Raw genomic sequence first — 6,895 nt, 5'->3', positions numbered from 1 at the left:
AGAATGGAAACTTTGCGTATTATGTAACTATTTACTAGCGTGTGCTACTGGTTACTTCTGTGTGAAGGCACACGAGGGAGCGTTTGTTGATAAAATTAATGGCGAAAAAAATTCTATGAACTGCAGAACGTGGGATGATAAGAAGCATAATATCTAGGTTTAAAATAATTACTGTTGATTTTATTCCTAAATTTACCTCACATTTTTATTAATTAATTTTGTGAGTGAACTCGAAACATCTTCAAAGTTAGGAAAAAAAATTGCGGTAGAAGCCCACAAAACCCAAAAAAACTTCAATTGCTTCATATCTCTTGGCTTTGGAAATTTTTTATTGCCTCTGCTTTATCCTTCTCTAGCTGCAAGCCAATAGCCGAAATTAAATGGAGATAGGAAAGGTGCGGCGGCTAACGTTCTGCCTTCCCACACCAAGGGCCCGGCTTCGAATCCCGGTGGTGGCCGGATTTTTCGGTGATATCCCGATCCCTACTTGGGGTGCTATGTGGAGAGTCCGTCGGATGGGAAGTACGGATCCCTTGGCACCTTTCGATAAAAGTAGGCTAATGCCGACGCCGGTTTCTCTCCATCCTTCCTCAATTTCCATTCATCTCTAATGACGCAAATTACCTCAGCTGTCGGTCTCCTCCTATAATAACTACTAAAACTGCTACCCAAGTTGATTGTCCCAGAAAATAGACGCACCTCTGGAATAGCTTAGTTTGTTTGGGTTCAACATTTAGTTCGCCGTCCTGAGTCCTTCAAAAATTTCTCCAAAACCGATTACATGTGTTTTTCAGGTTGTAAAATATCTCAGTACGCCATTTAAATAAAATACACTGCCTTCACTGACAATTCCTTCGAGAACAGTTGTCATCAGCCTCATAAATGCTGACGACGATAAAACAAACTGGGTAGCTAAACCAAAACTCATTCTATTGCATATAAAATGACAATCGGATAAGCTGAAGTATGCCCAACTGTCTTTATCCATTTCTACTTGCCAAAGGCCACTCTCCAACGCCATGGCGAGGAAGAATGGTGTACCTCCTTCCTAACTGATCGAATATTTCACCCATATTGTGGCTCTAATAGACTTCCTTTTTTGACACAGTTCAGGCCGGGATAACCTAAATATGTCTGGTATTTCACTTGACCACCGTCCATCGTTTTATTTTTCTAGATTAATGGACGTTGACCACGGGCAAGTGAATATTGCTTTGACACATTGATGTAACATGTTCTGTTAGGATTCGTTCAAAGTGGACCTTTGGGAATATGGTACGTAGTATGACTCTGTTTTGAGAGGTTTTGGATTGTCTTCATCAATACTGTTTCGGGAGAGTGGTGCAACCCAAACCGACGTCACTATGATTAAATATATCTTCGAATTAGCGAATCAGCTCTTCGATCGGGTCAATCATCTTGGGCTTCCCTGAAACCCTCTAACAAGATTAATTCTTCACTAGAGTGTGTTGCCAGGCAGGATTTGTCGTCTTCTTACACCAACCCGAATGACAGGATGTGGTGAGTCATCGTGAATCGCTCGACCTACACAGTAAACCTAGCGTTGATGTTTTCTCGGTGTTACTCTTACAGTAAATTAGTAGAGAGAGGATATATGAGGTGTCCCTGATGCTATCCTCAGCAAGATTGTCATATGATTCTCCTTTTCCACTTGCAAGTCTTCCCTTGCAGTTATTTATTCCACTACTAACTTTTGTTATTACAAGTGAAAGCGTGAATACTCATATCAACTCATATAGCATAAAGCTACGGGACGAAACGGGAAGAGAAACCATGATCGAAGGAGTCGGTATTTGACGTGTAACCAAAATATTCGCCAGACTTCCCACCACACACCAAAAGTCGACGGTTGTCTCACGAAAATCGGTAACATTACTATCGGCGCCGTACTTACGATATTTACATTGGACGGCCACGTGTCCGCGACCTACGTTAACTCAATGAGATCTAGTACGCTCCGCGGAACACTATCTTCAGACTGTTCATCTCCGTTACCATCATCACATGATATTGAGTCATACTTTATTATTTCCTTTTGCTTTTATTTTATTCCCCTTCAATCAAGGAGTAACTAGATGTCGTTCCTTTCTCCGATATTATATGCCTATTCGTACCGGCCTCATGGCGCAGAGATCCAATGTCGTCATTTGAAATTAAGTCGTTAGATGTAACCTGCCAGCATATACCCTCTACACTGGATTTGTGTGTATCCTAGACCCTCTACATTGGATAGTTTCTTTCTCAAGGGGATTAAGGTGATACGCCCTTGATAGAAGGCGGCTCCTTACAGGATTGAAAGTGTGTTTCGTGGCCCGCAACCATCCTCATTTTTCTCTCATCGAATGATTGAGTTGTCCAATGACAAACGATTAAATCAATGCTTTGAATATCGTCATAATTCATATTACCCAGACCCAATAGCATTGCGTCATTTGGGCACTATTTTACATACTCACATACACACATGCTACCCTTCAAGCCACCGCTAGGGTGTGCGGCAGGGGGTGATTGCCTCCCAGACTATTTTTGACACAATGTGATTTTCCTCCCAGCGCGGTCGGAAAACGTTATTCTGATCACTAGTCGTTCGAGGGAAAAATAACATCTTAAATCTATCTGTTATACACTTATACTCTCTAGTTTTCTCATCATGATCTCTTCTACCGTAGTACGAGGAGCTTATAATTCATGTTCAATATCACTGCTGAAGAGATACCCTGCCAATTTATACAAGAGATTGCAAATGTAATTTTACCTTCACTCCGTGAGTGATTCCCAGCCTAGATCCTCTAATAATTTTGATGCGATACTAAGTTTGTCATAACAATATTTTACAAATCTTGCTCCTCTTATGTTCACGCGATGTAATTTGGCAATTAATCCAGCTTCATGAGGATCCCATATACTAGCAGCATATTCTAAATGAGGCCTAACTTGCAAAAGATAACGTTTCTCTTGAACCTTTTCGTCACAGTTCCCCAATAATATTCGAATTATGTTTTGCGATCAATGTTTTCCCATCGATGTTTTTACAATGTTTTCCATCAATAAGGAATTGTAGCAAACTCTGTCCAAGAATGGACAAGGGTTGGATGGTCCGAGACACCTCAAACTCTCACTCGAACACAAAAGTGACGGCCTCATCTGTGTCCACCAAGAACAGATAATTTTTGATTAGTACGCTGGTTGAAACTATCCATCCGTCCTTTAGGGATACCTCCAGAATTACTTCGTCCCCGATTGGTGGGTCGGGGTTGTGACGTCTCCCCTTGCGTGGGGAGAAGAATAGGAAGACGGCTGCTGTTGCAACGCAAGCCTCAAAGCATGAGAGGACAGTCTTTGGTGGTGTGATTTCTATCTCATCACTAATAGCATTAATGCTTACTTTCCCTCTTCCTACCCCTACATTTCTGCACTATATGCTTAGCTTTATCGCAATGAAATCACGCACGCGGAGAATGTTTTACTTTCGATGCTTTTTTTTTGTTACGGGGAAATGGTGCTCCTTCGAAGAGTTGCGCAGTCTTTCCGGGTACCATATGGAATCTTTGGGTAAAATACAGTTCGTTCATATCGAAAATTTGTCTTTCCAGCGGCGGCCTCTGAAGGAATATTGCCTCGAAATGAAATGTGAAAAGTGGAATTGTTTATAGACAGCATCATTTCTGACGCTCGCTTCCTCAACAGTTTCCTTCCGCTTCAATAATACTCTTTGGTTTTGTGAACCAACACACCTCTGCCGATTTCATCTCTCACTGCGACAAGAGACTGTGCTAGATGTCTGTCTTCTATTACTTTTCTGGAAATCATCTGAGTCGAGTTCACTCCACAATTCGCGTAGTCTACGGTCAATATTTAGCAATCGAGTAAGGAATTCCGCTGCGCCCTCCAATGAATTTTGAACACACATAATAAACACTTTTTCTGGCATTATTGGAGAGACTTTCGGGCCGAATCGTTTCTTAATGTTAGACGAGAAAAGATGGAGGCGGTTCCATTAAACCAGAGGCGCGCGACTCCTAAGGGTTGCGCCTCATTCCACACACTCAGGTGATCGGTAATCCGCAAGCAGTCGAGTAATTCCTCCATTCCAGTTCCATCTTTCCCATTAAAATTCGGAATTTAATGAATCCGAACAGCTACAGCGGCAGGTGGCGCCGACGTCTGGGAGGCCGCAGTACTCCCTGATGGTTCTATGGCATTGACTGAGCGCGTAAAATCAATTAAATGGCCTAATTGCGTTCCTGGGCTAAGTTCGCTGTAAGGGTTGAAATGGTCGCTTAGGCTGGGTGTGTGAGGGCTCAACCATCCATGGTGGCAAAAGATAACAAACTAATTTAACAAAATAACAAGAAATATCTTCACATTTTTAACACTTCGGCCTGATACTCATCGTGGGCTGGGGATGGGTTTGGTAAACTGCCTTACATTTTAGGAAGCATGGGGTTATCCTTCAATGCACAAAGGTTTAAGAAAAAAATGGCCTTTTTAAATTATTAAATTGATACATATATTCTTATATCACTACGGCTTTAAGTTAGAACCATCACTTTTCATTCAAATTTAAAAAAAATGAAAAAAGAGGCAGTATTCGTCGTGATAACTCATTTGGATCATGCACTACTTGGCGGTCGATTAAGGTGTTCATTAGGCATTAGATTAAGGGTAAAAGGTAGGCAATAGGTCACGCAACTCCCACTGTAACTCTTCACCTCTCATCGCCCGGCGACTTCCCCAAAATCGACTCCATCACTAACAGCGGTCTAACTCCACGACCCTACAGATTGCAGGTATGAATCAGCAGCTAATCTGAAACCATGGTACGTTCACAATTTTACGGCATTCTGGTGGCATGTTAATATCTTTTTTTATTTTATAACCCCATCTAAAAATTATAAAAATCATACAATACAAAGAAATTCAATGACTATATACTAAATACCTTTCTTAGTTCATGCATTTGGAATTTTTCAAACCATCTTTTGACATTGATGAGTCTTTTAATGATTTTTTTCATTTAACAAACAATGCGGTTGAATCATAAGTAACTAAGAGTATCTATGATAAATATACGACATCCAGTAATTATACTTTATAATTAATCAGCTCAAAAGGTTCATTAGAGAAATGACTACATGAGCAATTTGCTGTCTCCGGCGTAAATTTATGCAATTTGCAAAACATATTAAAATGCAATAATTGACTTTGTAATTCCACACACTTTTGTAATTCCACAAAGTGTGTGGAATCACAAAGTCAGCTATTTCATTTCATTTCACTACATAAGCAGTTGAAGTTAAGTGGATCATTACTGGACTACCTAATATTTATGGCAATAAGGCCTGCCTGTAAGGAGATATTAAATGAGGATAAAAATTGTCTCTTAGGTCAATGGGAAACAACTTTTTGGGTGATGCAAAAAATCCGTAAGTATTCATTGCAATTCTTTCTCTATTCATACCTTGATGCATGATTATATTTATTTAATTATAATTACTTTCTGTGCACACGCTAAACCGGTTAGATTATTTTTACTTTAGTCCCTAATTTCGTTATGACGATAATTTTAAACGGTATGACATTATTTTCATATGAGTGCTATTAATTGTCAATTCTTTCTCTTATTTGAGCCGGCGAATATATGCCCGCATTTAAAAAATCAACTTCATGCATGCCGTACTTCATATTGTATTGATGGAGTTGAAAAATTTTTCCTGAAACGCTTAACATCTTTTATTCTCCGAATTTAATTTAGGTAATAAATAAACTCTGTTGCTCACGTCACCTATATTGGTTTTCGATTAGGTAAAAGAGCATCTATGATAAAGCTGTTATGTAAAAACGTAAGATGAAATAATTAAAATAATATTTATTACGGGCATATGCCTATTATACGATAGAATAAATATCGTCCAAGAGGTCGTGACGAAGTGCCTAAACGAGGTTCCCGTCGACGCCTTCTATAAAGCGTAGCGCGACTGACAGAGAAGCTCTCATCGGTGCGTCGATGCAATAGGGTGCTATTTTGAATAATTTTAGCAACTTTTACATTTTTAAGCAATACAGTTTTTCGAGGATTTATTCTACATATTTTTTGGGACAGATAATTCGAGATTTGGGGAGCTTTTAAGGAACAATATGTTGAAACGAAATGCCGTACAATCAATTTCACAGGCATTCGTAATCATGCGCAATGCGCCACAGTCCAAGAGGTTAAAGTCAACTTTAACCTATTACCTTTTAGCCAATTTGACATCATTTAATTGACAGCAATTTATGTCACAGGACAGTACGAGTTATCTTACCAAATGCTGAATCGAATGAAATCACATTTTTTTAAAAATTACCTTAAACAATCCTTGGAAAAACCAAAGGAGAAAATCTAGATCACTGTTGCGGATCTTTTACACAGATGTGTTTAATAGTGAAGAACGATAGTAAACATGGCAATTATTGAGGAATAAAATGAAGCATAATCGTGGAATGCGTATGAAAATAATGATTTTAAAACACTATTAATCTAAATGTGGAATTAGCTCTGGAATTATGGTCCCGCTTTCACTCCAAAGAGGAAACTGAATATCTTTTATGAAATTGGCCAAACTTTCACTGACTGTAATGTCGTGGCATATTGGGAATCCATGGAAAGGATACATCTTGTAAGTAAGATTCCGACCTCGGAACCAGAAGATTCAAAGTGATTGCTGAGTGAATTGCATACTTACCTCCTGGGGGGCGGATCTGAAGTGTTCGAATCATGGGTTTCCAGAATATATGAATTTTACAAGAGTATACGACAGAATTAATATCTGTCAGAAATTGTAGGGCTTGGAATCCATTATTTTGATATCTTGGCCATTTAACTAAACATGCT

Source organism: Hetaerina americana, unplaced genomic scaffold, assembly GCF_022747635.1.
Source record: "Hetaerina americana unplaced genomic scaffold, ioHetAmer1.1.p SCAF_3, whole genome shotgun sequence".
Taxonomy (NCBI): Eukaryota; Metazoa; Arthropoda; class Insecta; order Odonata; family Calopterygidae; genus Hetaerina; species Hetaerina americana.
The sequence above is the reverse complement of the archived record's forward strand: the minus strand, read 5'-3'. Positions refer to the sequence as shown.